The sequence below is a fragment of the Phyllobates terribilis genome, unplaced genomic scaffold, assembly GCF_046119375.1.
Source record: "Phyllobates terribilis strain yellow unplaced genomic scaffold, ASM4611937v1 Scaffold_249__1_contigs__length_2872098, whole genome shotgun sequence".
Classification (NCBI taxonomy): Eukaryota; Metazoa; Chordata; class Amphibia; order Anura; family Dendrobatidae; genus Phyllobates; species Phyllobates terribilis.
This window is the reverse complement of record NW_027363009.1, coordinates 615,714-633,618: the sequence shown is the minus strand read 5'-3', so window position 1 is coordinate 633,618 and position 17,905 is coordinate 615,714. Positions and strand designations below refer to the sequence as shown.

The 17,905-nt window shown below is 45.1% G+C and overlaps 14 non-coding genes across 14 annotated transcripts; all 14 read left to right on the top strand.

The window, feature by feature from the left end:
• Positions 1–298: 298 nt before the first annotated feature.
• Positions 299–489, top strand: LOC141218666 (U2 spliceosomal RNA). The gene has a single exon (XR_012287361.1). It is a non-coding gene; the product is annotated as a U2 spliceosomal RNA (small nuclear RNA).
• Positions 490–1,610: 1,121 nt separating this feature from the next.
• Positions 1,611–1,801, top strand: LOC141218225 (U2 spliceosomal RNA). Its single transcript, XR_012286980.1, has one exon. It is a non-coding gene; the product is annotated as a U2 spliceosomal RNA (small nuclear RNA).
• Positions 1,802–2,922: 1,121 nt separating this feature from the next.
• LOC141218286 (U2 spliceosomal RNA) lies at positions 2,923–3,113 on the top strand. The gene has a single exon (XR_012287039.1). It is a non-coding gene; the product is annotated as a U2 spliceosomal RNA (small nuclear RNA).
• Positions 3,114–4,232: 1,119 nt separating this feature from the next.
• On the top strand, positions 4,233–4,423 carry LOC141218665 (U2 spliceosomal RNA). The gene has a single exon (XR_012287360.1). It is a non-coding gene; the product is annotated as a U2 spliceosomal RNA (small nuclear RNA).
• A 1,117-nt stretch (positions 4,424–5,540) lies between these two features.
• LOC141218664 (U2 spliceosomal RNA) lies at positions 5,541–5,731 on the top strand. The gene has a single exon (XR_012287359.1). It is a non-coding gene; the product is annotated as a U2 spliceosomal RNA (small nuclear RNA).
• A 1,120-nt stretch (positions 5,732–6,851) lies between these two features.
• Positions 6,852–7,042, top strand: LOC141218663 (U2 spliceosomal RNA). The gene has a single exon (XR_012287358.1). It is a non-coding gene; the product is annotated as a U2 spliceosomal RNA (small nuclear RNA).
• A 1,120-nt stretch (positions 7,043–8,162) lies between these two features.
• Positions 8,163–8,353, top strand: LOC141218662 (U2 spliceosomal RNA). The gene has a single exon (XR_012287357.1). It is a non-coding gene; the product is annotated as a U2 spliceosomal RNA (small nuclear RNA).
• Positions 8,354–9,471: 1,118 nt separating this feature from the next.
• Positions 9,472–9,662, top strand: LOC141218191 (U2 spliceosomal RNA). The gene has a single exon (XR_012286948.1). It is a non-coding gene; the product is annotated as a U2 spliceosomal RNA (small nuclear RNA).
• Positions 9,663–10,782: 1,120 nt separating this feature from the next.
• LOC141218661 (U2 spliceosomal RNA) lies at positions 10,783–10,973 on the top strand. The gene has a single exon (XR_012287356.1). It is a non-coding gene; the product is annotated as a U2 spliceosomal RNA (small nuclear RNA).
• Positions 10,974–12,093: 1,120 nt separating this feature from the next.
• On the top strand, positions 12,094–12,284 carry LOC141218660 (U2 spliceosomal RNA). Its single transcript, XR_012287355.1, has one exon. It is a non-coding gene; the product is annotated as a U2 spliceosomal RNA (small nuclear RNA).
• A 1,126-nt stretch (positions 12,285–13,410) lies between these two features.
• LOC141218659 (U2 spliceosomal RNA) lies at positions 13,411–13,601 on the top strand. The gene has a single exon (XR_012287354.1). It is a non-coding gene; the product is annotated as a U2 spliceosomal RNA (small nuclear RNA).
• A 1,119-nt stretch (positions 13,602–14,720) lies between these two features.
• Positions 14,721–14,911, top strand: LOC141218264 (U2 spliceosomal RNA). The gene has a single exon (XR_012287017.1). It is a non-coding gene; the product is annotated as a U2 spliceosomal RNA (small nuclear RNA).
• A 1,121-nt stretch (positions 14,912–16,032) lies between these two features.
• Positions 16,033–16,223, top strand: LOC141218657 (U2 spliceosomal RNA). The gene has a single exon (XR_012287352.1). It is a non-coding gene; the product is annotated as a U2 spliceosomal RNA (small nuclear RNA).
• Positions 16,224–17,348: 1,125 nt separating this feature from the next.
• Positions 17,349–17,539, top strand: LOC141218656 (U2 spliceosomal RNA). Its single transcript, XR_012287351.1, has one exon. It is a non-coding gene; the product is annotated as a U2 spliceosomal RNA (small nuclear RNA).
• The last annotated feature ends 366 nt before the right edge of the window (positions 17,540–17,905 follow it).

Below are 17,905 nucleotides of genomic sequence, written 5' to 3'. Positions count from 1 at the left end.
GCTAAGGGTAGACAGCTGCTCGTTCCACCCCCCCCCCCGCCTTAATTGGTTCTCCTCCCTTCCAACGGTGTTGAGGCGGGTGGGAACAGCCGGGGGTTGAGGGTACTGTGCTAAAAGAGGTGGAGTTATGCAGATCTAAAACGCGTGGATTGCAGCAGCAGCAAGCCGAAAAGTGCAGGCATGTGAGGGATCTAGAGGTTGACAGCATGTCTTCTTAACGGGAGTCCAGGTGGCCATCTCCACAAATGGACTTTTCAGAATCCTTGGGTGGCACCGTAGTCGGAAACCAATTCTGGTTATCGCTTCTCGGCCTTTTGGCTAAGATCAAGTGTAGTATCTGTTCTTATCAGTTTAATATCTGATACGTCCCCTATCTGGGGACCATATATTAAATGGATTTTTAGAACAGGGAGATGGAAAAAGAGCTTGCTCTGTCCACTCCACGCATTGACCTGGTATTGCAGTATCTCCAGGACCGGTGCACCCCTTCTTTAATGCAGTTTCTAAAATCAGAAAGAATTGAATTCAATGCTTTTTGTTCATTTTGCTTGTTTGTCGGATTTTGGGATGGACTCTTTGGCTTTGCTTTTCTTCTCCTCATTGGATTTTTCATGTTAAAAGTTGCAGAAGCCAGATGACAAGCTCATTTTGGTTCAACTTCAGCAACTGTGCATTGCATTGCCATGTAATGTAATGTAATGCAATGCTATCTATCTAGCTCTCCCTCTATACTTCCTTTTGGATAAACAGACATATTAGGCAAGCATTTTGGAGCTTTCACCTAAATAACTACAGGTGGTGAGATAAGCTGCACAATATAATTGACCTTTCAGTATATTGTTGCACACACACCATCTATTTAGCAAATGCCCTTGTTATCAACAGCAGCCTTTTAAACTCACCTGAGCTAACAGGTATGTGAGCTGGTTACTCTGCTGCGCTTAAAATTTCTTTTTTGGTTTGCTACAATGCCTTTTCTGAAACGTTGTCTCCCTCTGCTGGAACACTGACTTCTTTCATTTAATGCCTGCAGACTATAAAAGAGAAACCAACCCAAAAAGTTTGGTTGATTAGTCTGTGGCATTCTTTTAAACTGTTGCTTATGGCGGTCTCTGTGAGCTTCTCAGTGACATTCAGCCATCCAGGTATCCCGCCTGCAGTAGACGGAATGTGGCAATGGAACGCTGGCTGCGCGTGTCATAATAGGCTCTGAGCCTTTATATACCTGCGCCCAGCAGCAGCCACCTTCAGTCTGCTGCTGGACAGCCAGCAGCAGCAGCAGCAGGAGAGGTAATTAATCAGCAACCCTCCTGCTAAGGGTAGACAGCTGCTCGTTCCACCCCCCCCCCCGCCTTAATTGGTTCTCCTCCCTTCCAACGGTGTTGAGGCGGGTGGGAACAGCCGGGGGTTGAGGGTACTGTGCTAAAAGAGGTGGAGTTATGCAGATCTAAAACACGTGGATTGCAGCAGCAGCAAGCCGAAAAGTGCAGGCATGTGAGGGATCTAGAGGTTGACAGCATGTCTTCTTAACGGGAGTCCAGGTGGCCATCTCCACAAATGGACTTTTCAGAATCCTTGGGTGGCACCGTAGTCGGAAACCAATTCTGGTTATCGCTTCTCGGCCTTTTGGCTAAGATCAAGTGTAGTATCTGTTCTTATCAGTTTAATATCTGATACGTCCCCTATCTGAGGACCATATATTAAATGGATTTTTAGAACAGGGAGATGGAAAAAGAGCTTGCTCTGTCCACTCCACGCATTGACCTGGTATTGCAGTATCTCCAGGACCGGTGCACCCCTTCTTTAATGCAGTTTCTAAAATCAGAAAGAATTGAATTCAATGCTTTTTGTTCATTTTGCTTGTTTGTCGGATTTTGGGATGGACTCTTTGGCTTTGCTTTTCTTCTCCTCATTGGATTTTTCATGTTAAAAGTTGCAGAAGCCAGATGACAAGCTCATTTTGGTTCAACTTCAGCAACTGTGCATTGCATTGCCATGTAATGTAATGTAATGCAATGCTATCTATCTAGCTCTCCCTCTATACTTCCTTTTGGATAAACAGACATATTAGGCAAGCATTTTGGAGCTTTCACCTAAATAACTACAGGTGGTGAGATAAGCTGCACAATATAATTGACCTTTCAGTATATTGTTGCACACACACCATCTATTTAGCAAATGCCCTTGTTATCAACAGCAGCCTTTTAAACTCACCTGAGCTAACAGGTATGTGAGCTTGTTACTCTGCTGCGCTTAAAATTTCTTTTTTGGTTTGCTACAATGCCTTTTCTGAAACGTTGTCTCCCTCTGCTGGAACACTGACTTCTTTCATTTAATGCCTGCAGACTATAAAAGAGAAACCAACCCAAAAAGTTTGGTTGATTAGTCTGTGGCATTCTTTTAAACTGTTGCTTATGGCGGTCTCTGTGAGCTTCTCAGTGACATTCAGCCATCCAGGTATCCCGCCTGCAGTAGACGGAATGTGGCAATGGAACGCTGGCTGCGCGTGTCATAATAGGCTCTGATCCTTTATATACCTGCGCACAGCAGCAGCCACCTTCAGTCTGCTGCTGGACAGCCAGCAGCAGCAGCAGCAGGAGAGGTAATTAATCAGCAACCCTCCTGCTAAGGGTAGACAGCTGCTCGTTCCACCCCCCCCCTCGCCTTAATTGGTTCTCCTCCCTTCCAACGGTGTTGAGGCGGGTGGGAACAGCCGGGGGTTGAGGGTACTGTGCTAAAAGAGGTGGAGTTATGCAGATCTAAAACGCGTGGATTGCAGCAGCAGCAAGCCGAAAAGTGCAGGCATGTGAGGGATCTAGAGGTTGACAGCATGTCTTCTTAACGGGAGTCCAGGTGGCCATCTCCACAAATGGACTTTTCAGAATCCTTGGGTGGCACCGTAGTCGGAAACCAATTCTGGTTATAGCTTCTCGGCCTTTTGACTAAGATCAAGTGTAGTATCTGTTCTTATCAGTTTAATATCTGATACGTCCCCTATCTGGGGACCATATATTAAATGGATTTTTAGAACAGGGAGATGGAAAAAGAGCTTGCTCTGTCCACTCCACGCATTGACCTGGTATTGCAGTATCTCCAGGACCGGTGCACCCCTTCTTTAATGCAGTTTCTAAAATCAGAAAGAATTGAATTCAATGCTTTTTGTTCATTTTGCTTGTTTGTCGGATTTTGGGATGGACTCTTTGGCTTTGCTTTTCTTCTCCTCATTGGATTTTTCATGTTAAAAGTTGCAGAAGCCAGATGACAAGCTCATTTTGGTTCAACTTCAGCAACTGTGCATTGCATTGCCATGTAATGTAATGTAATGCAATGCTATCTATCTAGCTCTCCCTCTATACTTCCTTTTGGATAAACAGACATATTAGGCAAGCATTTTGGAGCTTTCACCTAAATAACTACAGGTGGTGAGATAAGCTGCACAATATAATTGACCTTTCAGTATATTGTTGCACACACACCATCTATTTAGCAAATGCCCTTGTTATCAACAGCAGCCTTTTAAACTCACCTGAGCTAACAGGTATGTGAGCTGGTTACTCTGCTGCGCTTAAAATTTCTTTTTTGGTTTGCTACAATGCCTTTTCTGAAACGTTGTCTCCCTCTGCTGGAACACTGACTTCTTTCATTTAATGCCTGCAGACTATAAAAGAGAAACCAACCCAAAAAGTTTGGTTGATTAGTCTGTGGCATTCTTTTAAACTGTTGCTTATGGCGGTCTCTGTGAGCTTCTCAGTGACATTCAGCCATCCAGGTATCCCGCCTGCAGTAGACGGAATGTGGCAATGGAACGCTGGCTGCGCGTGTCATAATAGGCTCTGAGCCTTTATATACCTGCGCACAGCAGCAGCCACCTTCAGTCTGCTGCTGGACAGCCAGCAGCAGCAGCAGCAGGAGAGGTAATTAATCAGCAACCCTCCTGCTAAGGGTAGACAGCTGCTCGTTCCACCCCCCCCCGCCTTAATTGGTTCTCCTCCCTTCCAACGGTGTTGAGGCGGGTGGGAACAGCCGGGGGTTGAGGGTACTGTGCTAAAAGAGGTGGAGTTATGCAGATCTAAAACGCGTGGATTGCAGCAGCAGCAAGCCGAAAAGTGCAGGCATGTGAGGGATCTAGAGGTTGACAGCATGTCTTCTTAACGGGAGTCCAGGTGGCCATCTCCACAAATGGACTTTTCAGAATCCTTGGGTGGCACCGTAGTCAGAAACCAATTCTGGTTATCGCTTCTCGGCCTTTTGGCTAAGATCAAGTGTAGTATCTGTTCTTATCAGTTTAATATCTGATACGTCCCCTATCTGGGGACCATATATTAAATGGATTTTTAGAACAGGGAGATGGAAAAAGAGCTTGCTCTGTCCACTCCACGCATTGACCTGGTATTGCAGTATCTCCAGGACCGGTGCACCCCTTCTTTAATGCAGTTTCTAAAATCAGAAAGAATTGAATTCAATGCTTTTTGTTCATTTTGCTTGTTTGTCGGATTTTGGGATGGACTCTTTGGCTTTGCTTTTCTTCTCCTCATTGGATTTTTCATGTTAAAAGTTGCAGAAGCCAGATGACAAGCTCATTTTGGTTCAACTTCAGCAACTGTGCATTGCATTGCCATGTAATGTAATGTAATGCAATGCTATCTATCTAGCTCTCCCTCTATACTTCCTTTTGGATAAACAGACATATTAGGCAAGCATTTTGGAGCTTTCACCTAAATAACTACAGGTGGTGAGATAAGCTGCACAATATAATTGACCTTTCAGTATATTGTTGCACACACCATCTATTTAGCAAATGCCCTTGTTATCAACAGCAGCCTTTTAAACTCACCTGAGCTAACAGGTATGTGAGCTGGTTACTCTGCTGCGCTTAAAATTTCTTTTTTGGTTTGCTACAATGCCTTTTCTGAAACGTTGTCTCCCTCTGCTGGAACACTGACTTCTTTCATTTAATGCCTGCAGACTATAAAAGAGAAACCAACCCAAAAAGTTTGGTTGATTAGTCTGTGGCATTCTTTTAAACTGTTGCTTATGGCGGTCTCTGTGAGCTTCTCAGTGACATTCAGCCATCCAGGTATCCCGCCTGCAGTAGACGGAATGTGGCAATGGAACGCTGGCTGCGCGTGTCATAATAGGCTCTGAGCCTTTATATACCTGCGCACAGCAGCAGCCACCTTCAGTCTGCTGCTGGACAGCCAGCAGCAGCAGCAGCAGGAGAGGTAATTAATCAGCAACCCTCCTGCTAAGGGTAGACAGCTGCTCGTTCCACCCCCCCCCGCCTTAATTGGTTCTCCTCCCTTCCAACGGTGTTGAGGCGGGTGGGAACAGCCGGGGGTTGAGGGTACTGTGCTAAAAGAGGTGGAGTTATGCAGATCTAAAACGCGTGGATTGCAGCAGCAGCAAGCCGAAAAGTGCAGGCATGTGAGGGATCTAGAGGTTGACAGCATGTCTTCTTAACGGGAGTCCAGGTGGCCATCTCCACAAATGGACTTTTCAGAATCCTTGGGTGGCACCGTAGTCGGAAACCAATTCTGGTTATCGCTTCTCGGCCTTTTGGCTAAGATCAAGTGTAGTATCTGTTCTTATCAGTTTAATATCTGATACGTCCCCTATCTGGGGACCATATATTAAATGGATTTTTAGAACAGGGAGATGGAAAAAGAGCTTGCTCTGTCCACTCCACGCATTGACCTGGTATTGCAGTATCTCCAGGACCGGTGCACCCCTTCTTTAATGCAGTTTCTAAAATCAGAAAGAATTGAATTCAATGCTTTTTGTTCATTTTGCTTGTTTGTCGGATTTTGGGATGGACTCTTTGGCTTTGCTTTTCTTCTCCTCATTGGATTTTTCATGTTAAAAGTTGCAGAAGCCAGATGACAAGCTCATTTTGGTTCAACTTCAGCAACTGTGCATTGCATTGCCATGTAATGTAATGTAATGCAATGCTATCTATCTAGCTCTCCCTCTATACTTCCTTTTGGATAAACAGACATATTAGGCAAGCATTTTGGAGCTTTCACCTAAATAACTACAGGTGGTGAGATAAGCTGCACAATATAATTCACCTTTCAGTATATTGTTGCACACACACCATCTATTTAGCAAATGCCCTTGTTATCAACAGCAGCCTTTTAAACTCACCTGAGCTAACAGGTATGTGAGCTGGTTACTCTGCTGCGCTTAAAATTTCTTTTTTGGTTTGCTACAATGCCTTTTCTGAAACGTTGTCTCCCTCTGCTGGAACACTGACTTCTTTCATTTAATGCCTGCAGACTATAAAAGAGAAACCAACCCAAAAAGTTTGGTTGATTAGTCTGTGGCATTCTTTTAAACTGTTGCTTATGGCGGTCTCTGTGAGCTTCTCAGTGACATTCAGCCATCCAGGTATCCCGCCTGCAGTAGACGGAATGTGGCAATAGAACGCTGGCTGCGCGTGTCATAATAGGCTCTGAGCCTTTATATACCTGCGCACAGCAGCAGCCACCTTCAGTCTGCTGCTGGACAGCCAGCAGCAGCAGCAGCAGGAGAGGTAATTAATCAGCAACCCTCCTGCTAAGGGTAGACAGCTGCTCGTTCCACCCCCCCCCCGCCTTAATTGGTTCTCCTCCCTTCCAACGGTGTTGAGGCGGGTGGGAACAGCCGGGGGTTGAGGGTACTGTGCTAAAAGAGGTGGAGTTATGCAGATCTAAAACGCGTGGATTGCAGCAGCAGCAAGCCGAAAAGTGCAGGCATGTGAGGGATCTAGAGGTTGACAGCATGTCTTCTTAACGGGAGTCCAGGTGGCCATCTCCACAAATGGACTTTTCAGAATCCTTGGGTGGCACCGTAGTCGGAAACCAATTCTGGTTATCGCTTCTCGGCCTTTTGGCTAAGATCAAGTGTAGTATCTGTTCTTATCAGTTTAATATCTGATACGTCCCCTATCTGGGGACCATATATTAAATGGATTTTTAGAACAGGGAGATGGAAAAAGAGCTTGCTCTGTCCACTCCACGCATTGACCTGGTATTGCAGTATCTCCAGGACCGGTGCACCCCTTCTTTAATGCAGTTTCTAAAATCAGAAAGAATTGAATTCAATGCTTTTTGTTCATTTTGCTTGTTTGTCGGATTTTGGGATGGACTCTTTGGCTTTGCTTTTCTTCTCCTCATTGGATTTTTCATGTTAAAAGTTGCAGAAGCCAGATGACAAGCTCATTTTGGTTCAACTTCAGCAACTGTGCATTGCATTGCCATGTAATGTAATGTAATGCAATGCTATCTATCTAGCTCTCCCTCTATACTTCCTTTTGGATAAACAGACATATTAGGCAAGCATTTTGGAGCTTTCACCTAAATAACTACAGGTGGTGAGATAAGCTGCACAATATAATTGACCTTTCAGTATATTGTTGCACACACACCATCTATTTAGCAAATGCCCTTGTTATCAACAGCAGCCTTTTAAACTCACCTGAGCTAACAGGTATGTGAGCTGGTTACTCTGCTGCGCTTAAAATTTCTTTTTTGGTTTGCTACAATGCCTTTTCTGAAACGTTGTCTCCCTCTGCTGGAACACTGACTTCTTTCATTTAATGCCTGCAGACTATAAAAGAGAAACCAACCCAAAAAGTTTGGTTGATTAGTCTGTGGCATTCTTTTAAACTGTTGCTTATGGCGGTCTCTGTGAGCTTCTCAGTGACATTCAGCCATCCAGGTATCCCGCCTGCAGTAGACGGAATGTGGCAATGGAACGCTGGCTGCGCGTGTCATAATAGGCTCTGAGCCTTTATATACCTGCGCACAGCAGCAGCCACCTTCAGTCTGCTGCTGGACAGCCAGCAGCAGCAGCAGCAGGAGAGGTAATTAATCAGCAACCCTCCTGCTAAGGGTAGACAGCTGCTCGTTCCACCCCCCCCCCGCCTTAATTGGTTCTCCTCCCTTCCAACGGTGTTGAGGCGGGTGGGAACAGCCGGGGGTTGAGGGTACTGTGCTAAAAGAGGTGGAGTTATGCAGATCTAAAACGCGTGGATTGCAGCAGCAGCAAGCCGAAAAGTGCAGGCATGTGAGGGATCTAGAGGTTGACAGCATGTCTTCTTAACGGGAGTCCAGGTGGCCATCTCCACAAATGGACTTTTCAGAATCCTTGGGTGGCACCGTAGTCAGAAACCAATTCTGGTTATCGCTTCTCGGCCTTTTGGCTAAGATCAAGTGTAGTATCTGTTCTTATCAGTTTAATATCTGATACGTCCCCTATCTGGGGACCATATATTAAATGGATTTTTAGAACAGGGAGATGGAAAAAGAGCTTGCTCTGTCCACTCCACGCATTGACCTGGTATTGCAGTATCTCCAGGACCGGTGCACCCCTTCTTTAATGCAGTTTCTAAAATCAGAAAGAATTGAATTCAATGCTTTTTGTTCATTTTGCTTGTTTGTCGGATTTTGGGATGGACTCTTTGGCTTTGCTTTTCTTCTCCTCATTGGATTTTTCATGTTAAAAGTTGCAGAAGCCAGATGACAAGCTCATTTTGGTTCAACTTCAGCAACTGTGCATTGCATTGCCATGTAATGTAATGTAATGCAATGCTATCTATCTAGCTCTCCCTCTATACTTCCTTTTGGATAAACAGACATATTAGGCAAGCATTTTGGAGCTTTCACCTAAATAACTACAGGTGGTGAGATAAGCTGCACAATATAATTGACCTTTCAGTATATTGTTGCACACACCATCTATTTAGCAAATGCCCTTGTTATCAACAGCAGCCTTTTAAACTCACCTGAGCTAACAGGTATGTGAGCTGGTTACTCTGCTGCGCTTAAAATTTCTTTTTTGGTTTGCTACAATGCCTTTTCTGAAACGTTGTCTCCCTCTGCTGGAACACTGACTTCTTTCATTTAATGCCTGCAGACTATAAAAGAGAAACCAACCCAAAAAGTTTGGTTGATTAGTCTGTGGCATTCTTTTAAACTGTTGCTTATGGCGGTCTCTGTGAGCTTCTCAGTGACATTCAGCCATCCAGGTATCCCGCCTGCAGTAGACGGAATGTGGCAATGGAACGCTGGCTGCGCGTGTCATAATAGGCTCTGAGCCTTTATATACCTGCGCACAGCAGCAGCCACCTTCAGTCTGCTGCTGGACAGCCAGCAGCAGCAGCAGCAGGAGAGGTAATTAATCAGCAACCCTCCTGCTAAGGGTAGACAGCTGCTCGTTCCACCCCCCCCCCGCCTTAATTGGTTCTCCTCCCTTCCAACGGTGTTGAGGCGGGTGGGAACAGCCGGGGGTTGAGGGTACTGTGCTAAAAGAGGTGGAGTTATGCAGATCTAAAACGCGTGGATTGCAGCAGCAGCAAGCCGAAAAGTGCAGGCATGTGAGGGATCTAGAGGTTGACAGCATGTCTTCTTAACGGGAGTCCAGGTGGCCATCTCCACAAATGGACTTTTCAGAATCCTTGGGTGGCACCGTAGTCGGAAACCAATTCTGGTTATCGCTTCTCGGCCTTTTGGCTAAGATCAAGTGTAGTATCTGTTCTTATCAGTTTAATATCTGATACGTCCCCTATCTGGGGACCATATATTAAATGGATTTTTAGAACAGGGAGATGGAAAAAGTGCTTGCTCTGTCCACTCCACGCATTGACCTGGTATTGCAGTATCTCCAGGACCGGTGCACCCCTTCTTTAATGCAGTTTCTAAAATCAGAAAGAATTGAATTCAATGCTTTTTGTTCATTTTGCTTGTTTGTCGGATTTTGGGATGGACTCTTTGGCTTTGCTTTTCTTCTCCTCATTGGATTTTTCATGTTAAAAGTTGCAGAAGCCAGATGACAAGCTCATTTTGGTTCAACTTCAGCAACTGTGCATTGCATTGCCATGTAATGTAATGTAATGCAATGCTATCTATCTAGCTCTCCCTCTATAATTCCTTTTGGATAAACAGACATATTAGGCAAGCATTTTGGAGCTTTCACCTAAATAACTACAGGTGGTGAGATAAGCTGCACAATATAATTGACCTTTCAGTATATTGTTGCACACACACCATCTATTTAGCAAATGCCCTTGTTATCAACAGCAGCCTTTTAAACTCACCTGAGCTAACAGGTATGTGAGCTGGTTACTCTGCTGCGCTTAAAATTTCTTTTTTGGTTTGCTACAATGCCTTTTCTGAAACGTTGTCTCCCTCTGCTGGAACACTGACTTCTTTCATTTAATGCCTGCAGACTATAAAAGAGAAACCAACCCAAAAAGTTTGGTTGATTAGTCTGTGGCATTCTTTTAAACTGTTGCTTATGGCGGTCTCTGTGAGCTTCTCAGTGACATTCAGCCATCCAGGTATCCCGCCTGCAGTAGACGGAATGTGGCAATGGAACGCTGGCTGCGCGTGTCATAATAGGCTCTGAGCCTTTATATACCTGCGCACAGCAGCAGCCACCTTCAGTCTGCTGCTGGACAGCCAGCAGCAGCAGCAGCAGGAGAGGTAATTAATCAGCAACCCTCCTGCTAAGGGTAGACAGCTGCTCGTTCCACCCCCCCCCCGCCTTAATTGGTTCTCCTCCCTTCCAACGGTGTTGAGGCGGGTGGGAACAGCCGGGGATTGAGGGTACTGTGCTAAAAGAGGTGGAGTTATGCAGATCTAAAACGCGTGGATTGCAGCAGCAGCAAGCCGAAAAGTGCAGGCATGTGAGGGATCTAGAGGTTGACAGCATGTCTTCTTAACGGGAGTCCAGGTGGCCATCTCCACAAATGGACTTTTCAGAATCCTTGGGAGGCACCGTAGACGGAAACCAATTCTGGTTATCGCTTCTCGGCCTTTTGGCTAAGATCAAGTGTAGTATCTGTTCTTATCAGTTTAATATCTGATACGTCCCCTATCTGGGGACCATATATTAAATGGATTTTTAGAACAGGGAGATGGAAAAAGAGCTTGCTCTGTCCACTCCACGCATTGACCTGGTATTGCAGTATCTCCAGGACCGGTGCACCCCTTCTTTAATGCAGTTTCTAAAATCAGAAAGAATTGAATTCAATGCTTTTTGTTCATTTTGCTTGTTTGTCGGATTTTGGGATGGACTCTTTGGCTTTGCTTTTCTTCTCCTCATTGGATTTTTCATGTTAAAAGTTGCAGAAGCCAGATGACAAGCTCATTTTGGTTCAACTTCAGCAACTGTGCATTGCATTGCCATGTAATGTAATGTAATGCAGTGCTATCTATCTAGCTCTCCCTCTATACTTCCTTTTGGATAAACAGACATATTAGGCAAGCATTTTGGAGCTTTCACCTAAATAACTACAGGTGGTGAGATAAGCTGCACAATATAATTGACCTTTCAGTATATTGTTGCACACACACCATCTATTTAGCAAATGCCCTTGTTATCAACAGCAGCCTTTTAAACTCACCTGAGCTAACAGGTATGTGAGCTGGTTACTCTGCTGCGCTTAAAATTTCTTTTTTGGTTTGCTACAATGCCTTTTCTGAAACGTTGTCTCCCTCTGCTGGAACACTGACTTCTTTCATTTAATGCCTGCAGACTATAAAAGAGAAACCAACCCAAAAAGTTTGGTTGATTAGTCTGTGGCATTCTTTTAAACTGTTGCTTATGGCGGTCTCTGTGAGCTTCTCAGTGACATTCAGCCATCCAGGTATCCCGCCTGCAGTAGACGGAATGTGGCAATGGAACGCTGGCTGCGAGTGTCATAATAGGATCTAAGCCTTTATATACCTGCGCACAGCAGCAGCCACCTTCAGTCTGCTGCTGGACAGCCAGCAGCAGCAGCAGCAGGAGAGGTAATTAATCAGCAACCCTCCTGCTAAGGGTAGACAGCTGCTCGTTCCACCCCCCCCCCGCCTTAATTGGTTCTCCTCCCTTCCAACGGTGTTGAGGCGGGTGGGAACAGCCGGGGGTTGAGGGTACTGTGCTAAAAGAGGTGGAGTTATGCAGATCTAAAACGCGTGGATTGCAGCAGCAGCAAGCCGAAAAGTGCAGGCATGTGAGGGATCTAGAGGTTGACAGCATGTCTTCTTAACGGGAGTCCAGGTGGCCATCTCCACAAATGGACTTTTCAGAATCCTTGGGTGGCACCGTAGTCGGAAACCAATTCTGGTTATCGCTTCTCGGCCTTTTGGCTAAGATCAAGTGTAGTATCTGTTCTTATCAGTTTAATATCTGATACGTCCCCTATCTGGGGACCATATATTAAATGGATTTTTAGAACAGGGAGATGGAAAAAGAGCTTGCTCTGTCCACTCCACGCATTGACCTGGTATTGCAGTATCTCCAGGACCGGTGCACCCCTTCTTTAATGCAGTTTCTAAAATCAGAAAGAATTGAATTCAATGCTTTTTGTTCATTTTGCTTGTTTGTCGGATTTTGGGATGGACTCTTTGGCTTTGCTTTTCTTCTCCTCATTGGATTTTTCATGTTAAAAGTTGCAGAAGCCAGATGACAAGCTCATTTTGGTTCAACTTCAGCAACTGTGCATTGCATTGCCATGTAATGTAATGTAATGCAATGCTATCTATCTAGCTCTCCCTCTATACTTCCTTTTGGATAAACAGACATATTAGGCAAGCATTTTGGAGCTTTCACCTAAATAACTACAGGTGGTGAGATAAGCTGCACAATATAATTGACCTTTCAGTATATTGTTGCACACACACCATCTATTTAGCAAATGCCCTTGTTATCAACAGCAGCCTTTTAAACTCACCTGAGCTAACAGGTATGTGAGCTGGTTACTCTGCTGCGCTTAAAATTTCTTTTTTGGTTTGCTACAATGCCTTTTCTGAAACGTTGTCTCCCTCTGCTGGAACACTGACTTCTTTCATTTAATGCCTGCAGACTATAAAAGAGAAACCAACCCAAAAAGTTTGGTTGATTAGTCTGTGGCATTCTTTTAAACTGTTGCTTATGGCGGTCTCTGTGAGCTTCTCAGTGACATTCAGCCATCCAGGTATCCCGCCTGCAGTAGACGGAATGTGGCAATGGAACGCTGGCTGCGCGTGTCATAATAGGCTCTGAGCCTTTATATACCTGCGCACAGCAGCAGCCACCTTCAGTCTGCTGCTGGACAGCCAGCAGCAGCAGCAGCAGGAGAGGTAATTAATCAGCAACCCTCCTGCTAAGGGTAGACAGCTGCTCGTTCCACCCCCCCCCCCCCCCCGCCTTAATTGGTTCTCCTCCCTTCCAACGGTGTTGAGGCGGGTGGGAACAGCCGGGGGTTGAGGGTACTGTGCTAAAAGAGGTGGAGTTATGCAGATCTAAAACGCGTGGATTGCAGCAGCAGCAAGCCGAAAAGTGCAGGCATGTGAGGGATCTAGAGGTTGACAGCATGTCTTCTTAACGGGAGTCCAGGTGGCCATCTCCACAAATGGACTTTTCAGAATCCTTGGGTGGCACCGTAGTCGGAAACCAATTCTGGTTATCGCTTCTCGGCCTTTTGGCTAAGATCAAGTGTAGTATCTGTTCTTATCAGTTTAATATCTGATACGTCCCCTATCTGGGGACCATATATTAAATGGATTTTTAGAACAGGGAGATGGAAAAAGAGCTTGCTCTGTCCACTCCACGCATTGACCTGGTATTGCAGTATCTCCAGGACCGGTGCACCCCTTCTTTAATGCAGTTTCTAAAATCAGAAAGAATTGAATTCAATGCTTTTTGTTCATTTTGCTTGTTTGTCGGATTTTGGGATGGACTCTTTGGCTTTGCTTTTCTTCTCCTCATTGGATTTTTCATGTTAAAAGTTGCAGAAGCCAGATGACAAGCTCATTTTGGTTCAACTTCAGCAACTGTGCATTGCATTGCCATGTAATGTAATGTAATGCAATGCTATCTATGTAGCTCTCCCTCTATACTTCCTTTTGGATAAACAGACATATTAGGCAAGCATTTTGGAGCTTTCACCTAAATAACTACAGGTGGTGAGATAAGCTGCACAATATAATTGACCTTTCAGTATATTGTTGCACACACACCATCTATTTAGCAAATGCCCTTGTTATCAACAGCAGCCTTTTAAACTCACCTGAGCTAACAGGTATGTGAGCTGGTTACTCTGCTGCGCTTAAAATTTCTTTTTTGGTTTGCTACAATGCCTTTTCTGAAACGTTGTCTCCCTCTGCTGGAACACTGACTTCTTTCATTTAATGCCTGCAGACTATAAAAGAGAAACCAACCCAAAAAGTTTGGTTGATTAGTCTGTGGCATTCTTTTAAACTGTTGCTTATGGCGGTCTCTGTGAGCTTCTCAGTGACATTCAGCCATCCAGGTATCCCGCCTGCAGTAGACGGAATGTGGCAATGGAACGCTGGCTGCGCGTGTCATAATAGGCTCTGAGCCTTTATATACCTGCGCACAGCAGCAGCCACCTTCAGTCTGCTGCTGGACAGCCAGCAGCAGCAGCAGCAGGAGAGGTAATTAATCAGCAACCCTCCTGCTAAGGGTAGACAGCTGCTCGTTCCACCCCCCCCCGCCTTAATTGGTTCTCCTCCCTTCCAACGGTGTTGAGGTGGGTGGGAACAGCCGGGGGTTGAGGGTACTGTGCTAAAAGAGGTGGAGTTATGCAGATCTAAAACGCGTGGATTGCAGCAGCAGCAAGCCGAAAAGTGCAGGCATGTGAGGGATCTAGAGGTTGACAGCATGTCTTCTTAACGGGAGTCCAGGTGGCCATCTCCACAAATGGACTTTTCAGAATCCTTGGGTGGCACCGTAGTCGGAAACCAATTCTGGTTATCGCTTCTCGGCCTTTTGGCTAAGATCAAGTGTAGTATCTGTTCTTATCAGTTTAATATCTGATACGTCCCCTATCTGGGCACCATATATTAAATGGATTTTTAGAACAGGGAGATGGAAAAAGAGCTTGCTCTGTCCACTCCACGCATTGACCTGGTATTGCAGTATCTCCAGGACCGGTGCACCCCTTCTTTAATGCAGTTTCTAAAATCAGAAAGAATTGAATTCAATGCTTTTTGTTCATTTTGCTTGTTTGTCGGATTTTGGGATGGACTCTTTGGCTTTGCTTTTCTTCTCCTCATTGGATTTTTCATGTTAAAAGTTGCAGAAGCCAGATGACAAGCTCATTTTGGTTCAACTTCAGCAACTGTGCATTGCATTGCCATGTAATGTAATGTAATGCAATGCTATCTATCTAGCTCTCCCTCTATACTTCCTTTTGGATAAACAGACATATTAGGCAAGCATTTTGGAGCTTTCACCTAAATAACTACAGGTGGTGAGATAAGCTGCACAATATAATTGACCTTTCAGTATATTGTTGCACACACACCATCTATTTAGCAAATGCCCTTGTTATCAACAGCAGCCTTTTAAACTCACCTGAGCTAACAGGTATGTGAGCTGGTTACTCTGCTGCGCTTAAAATTTCTTTTTTGGTTTGCTACAATGCCTTTTCTGAAACGTTGTCTCCCTCTGCTGGAACACTGACTTCTTTCATTTAATGCCTGCAGACTATAAAAGAGAAACCAACCCAAAAAGTTTGGTTGATTAGTCTGTGGCATTCTTTTAAACTGTTGCTTATGGCGGTCTCTGTGAGCTTCTCAGTGACATTCAGCCATCCAGGTATCCCGCCTGCAGTAGACGGAATGTGGCAATGGAACGCTGGCTGCGCGTGTCATAATAGGCTCTGAGCCTTTATATACCTGCGCACAGCAGCAGCCACCTTCAGTCTGCTGCTGGACAGCCAGCAGCAGCAGCAGCAGGAGAGGTAATTAATCAGCAACCCTCCTGCTAAGGGTAGACAGCTGCTCGTTCCACCACCCCCCCCGCCTTAATTGGTTCTCCTCCCTTCCAACGGTGTTGAGGCGGGTGGGAACAGCCGGGGGTTGAGGGTACTGTGCTAAAAGAGGTGGAGTTATGCAGATCTAAAACGCGTGGATTGCAGCAGCAGCAAGCCGAAAAGTGCAGGCATGTGAGGGATCTAGAGGTTGACAGCATGTCTTCTTAACGGGAGTCCAGGTGGCCATCTCCACAAATGGACTTTTCAGAATCCTTGGGTGGCACCGTAGTCGGAAACCAATTCTGGTTATCGCTTCTCGGCCTTTTGGCTAAGATCAAGTGTAGTATCTGTTCTTATCAGTTTAATATCTGATACGTCCCCTATCTGGGGACCATATATTAAATGGATTTTTAGAACAGGGAGATGGAAAAAGAGCTTGCTCTGTCCACTCCACGCATTGACCTGGTATTGCAGTATCTCCAGGACCGGTGCACCCCTTCTTTAATGCAGTTTCTAAAATCAGAAAGAATTGAATTCAATGCTTTTTGTTCATTTTGCTTGTTTGTCGGATTTTGGGATGGACTCTTTGGCTTTGCTTTTCTTCTCCTCATTGGATTTTTCATGTTAAAAGTTGCAGAAGCCAGATGACAAGCTCATTTTGGTTCAACTTCAGCAACTGTGCATTGCATTGCCATGTAATGTAATGTAATGCAATGCTATCTATCTAGCTCTCCCTCTATACTTCCTTTTGGATAAACAGACATATTAGGCAAGCATTTTGGAGCTTTCACCTAAATAACTACAGGTGGTGAGATAAGCTGCACAATATAATTGACCTTTCAGTATATTGTTGCACACACACCATCTATTTAGCAAATGCCCTTGTTATCAACAGCAGCCTTTTAAACTCACCTGAGCTAACAGGTATGTGAGCTGGTTACTCTGCTGCGCTTAAAATTTCTTTTTTGGTTTGCTACAATGCCTTTTCTGAAACGTTGTCTCCCTCTGCTGGAACACTGACTTCTTTCATTTAATGCCTGCAGACTATAAAAGAGAAACCAACCCAAAAAGTTTGGTTGATTAGTCTGTGGCATTCTTTTAAACTGTTGCTTATGGCGGTCTCTGTGAGCTTCTCAGTGACATTCAGCCATCCAGGTATCCCGCCTGCAGTAGACGGAATGTGGCAATGGAACGCTGGCTGCGCGTGTCATAATAGGCTCTGAGCCTTTATATACCTGCGCACAGCAGCAGCCACCTTCAGTCTGCTGCTGGACAGCCAGCAGCAGCAGCAGCAGGAGAGGTAATTAATCAGCAACCCTCCTGCTAAGGGTAGACAGCTGCTCGTTCCACCCCCCCCCCCCCCCGCCTTAATTGGTTCTCCTCCCTTCCAACGGTGTTGAGGCGGGTGGGAACAGCCGGGGGTTGAGGGTACTGTGCTAAAAGAGGTGGAGTTATGCAGATCTAAAATGCGTGGATTGCAGCAGCAGCAAGCCGAAAAGTGCAGGCATGTGAGGGATCTAGAGGTTGATAGCATGTCTTCTTAACGGGAGTCCAGGTGGCCATCTCCACAAATGGACTTTTCAGAATCCTTGGGTGGCACCGTAGTCGGAAACCAATTCTGGTTATCGCTTCTCGGCCTTTTGGCTAAGATCAAGTGTAGTATCTGTTCTTATCAGTTTAATATCTGATACGTCCCCTATCTGGGGACCATATATTAAATGGATTTTTAGAACAGGGAGATGGAAAAAGAGCTTGCTCTGTCCACTCCACGCATTGACCTGGTATTGCAGTATCTCCAGGACCGGTGCACCCCTTCTTTAATGCAGTTTCTAAAATCAGAAAGAATTGAATTCAATGCTTTTTGTTCATTTTGCTTGTTTGTCGGATTTTGGGATGGACTCTTTGGCTTTGCTTTTCTTCTCCTCATTGGATTTTTCATGTTAAAAGTTGCAGAAGCCAGATGACAAGCTCATTTTGGTTCAACTTCAGCAACTGTGCATTGCATTGCCATGTAATGTAATGTAATGCAATGCTATCTATCTAGCTCTCCCTCTATACTTCCTTTTGGATAAACAGACATATTAGGCAAGCATTTTGGAGCTTTCACCTAAATAACTACAGGTGGTGAGATAAGCTGCACAATATAATTGACCTTTCAGTATATTGTTGCACACACACCAT